This window comes from Geospiza fortis, unplaced genomic scaffold (genome assembly GCF_000277835.1).
Source record: "Geospiza fortis unplaced genomic scaffold, GeoFor_1.0 scaffold353, whole genome shotgun sequence".
NCBI lineage: Eukaryota > Metazoa > Chordata > Aves > Passeriformes > Thraupidae > Geospiza > Geospiza fortis.
This window is the reverse complement of record NW_005054473.1, coordinates 510898-512833: the sequence shown is the minus strand read 5'-3', so window position 1 is coordinate 512833 and position 1936 is coordinate 510898. Positions and strand designations below refer to the sequence as shown.

The 1936-nt window shown below is 51.9% G+C and overlaps 1 protein-coding gene across 1 annotated transcript in view; it reads left to right on the top strand.

The window, feature by feature from the left end:
* The window catches only part of LOC102039374 (chymotrypsin-C-like), an 11821-nt gene that overhangs the window by 6851 nt on the left and 3034 nt on the right, over positions 1–1936 (top strand). The window lies entirely within an intron of this gene.

Sequence of the window (1936 nt, the reverse complement as noted above, 5' to 3'; positions counted from 1 at the left end):
GCCGCCCCACCACCCCCCCAGCAGAGCCCTCCACCACACCATCATCCCATTGTGGCTGCTGCAGCCCAGCCGGGATCCTCACGGGGTGAGGAGGAGGAGCAGAGTGAGCAGGGATGGACGGCAGCAGCTCAGGCTGGGTGGGGGACGCGGTGGACGGTGCCTGGTTTAGGCGCCATGGACCATTGAGCGGCACTGTCACCAGCCCAGAGAGCAGCACTGGCACCTGCACTGGGGCCCAAGAGAACTAGCACGAGCCCTGGCACCGTGTGAGCCACCTGGGGACTCTCCAGAGACCCCCTGGCACTTGTCAGCCTGACCAAAACTTTAGCAGGTGAAGAGGGACGCAGGGTGGGAAATGGTTTGGATGGACAGGAAATATGCTATGGCAAAGGAACTGTAGGGATCACCCAAAGGCAATGAAAGGCCTGCCAGTCAGATGATGTGTGGAGGTGGCTACTCTGCACAGCAGGATGGGGCCAGGTGCTTGGGACACTGGCATGGCATTCGCAGCATGATCTGCTGGCTTGGATGGAGAGCTCCAGGTTGTCCATGGGGAGCTGGGCAATGTGGAGCACTCCTGTCCCCTCTGTGTGTACCCACATGTGCCACGGGGACAGTTGTTTGGGCTGGGAGTGCAGGAGCCTGTTGTGCGTGTCCTTGTGCATTGTGTCCCACCCTCAGAGGGGCTTTGGTGGATGAAGGAGTATTGTAAATCAAAGGCAACTCTGACGATGGGGAGAGATTAATGAGGAGGACTCCATGGATATCAGAAGGCTAATTAATTACTTTAATTTACTATACTATATACATTTTATCTAAACTGAATCTGCCAAGCACTCACTCTGCACACAACGTTCACACTGCACTGAATCTCGTGACTGTCAGCCGACAGTCCCGACACACACACACACACAAATTTGGCCCAGATAGGCCAAGGAAACAAAACACCCTCACTTTGGATAAGCAATCTCCATATTGCATTCTACTTTGGCACAACACAGGCACAGCAAGTGATAAGAATTGTGTTTTCCCTTTCTCTGAGGTTCAGAGAATATGAATCTCAGAAATCCTTGTGAAGAATTGTGCCTTGCTTGTCTCTGTGAAGAGAAATGTTGCAACACTTCACCCCTCATTATAATAAAAAGAAAAAGGAGCTGCGTTTGTAATTCTTCTGCTGGGCCCTTGCAGAAGAGAGAACAGACACATCTTGAGAGGTTTATGCATGGCCAATTGAAACCTCAATCAAGTGCTGACATAGAATGATCAAGGAGATTCTTTACCTGTAGAATATCTACTTCTATTATATCACTAACACAAGATTTACAATATCAGGAACCCATACAACCCTGCAAAGAAAGTTCATTGTTTCAAGTCCAAACAGCTCAGTTTCAGAGAAGGCCAATTCATTTTTTGCTCTTTGACATCCCTGAAGGTCCTTCCTGGTTCTGAAACAGACCTGCCGAATTCTGAAACAGAGAATTGCTAAAGAAAATCACTAATAACTATTAGAAATCCAAAAGTATTAAAAAAATCTCTGGAAAACCATGGCCACAGCCTATAATTTAACGACTTGGGCCAAGTCTGACTCATGGCTTTCCAGCACTCTGGACTGACAATGAGAGGTCAGCCTTTCTTTTTTGTTTTTTTCTTTTTTTCTCAGAAACACCAGCAGAAGCAGAAGGTTTTTGGACCCTGCGTGGCAGGGCGGGGCTGAGCCCCTGGTCCAGGTGGGCAGACCAAGGACCCCAGACCCAGCTCACGGGACGGCAGCCCGGGCCTGGTTGGGGGGGGCCAAAGCCCCCAAGGCCGGCGGTGGGCGGGGCAGGGGCTCCGGGCCAGGGGACGGGCCAAGCGGCCCAGACGCGGCCTGTGAGGCGGGGTCTCTGTTCTCACAGCCGCCCCCACCATGCTGCGGGCGTCTCGGCAACAGGAGTGG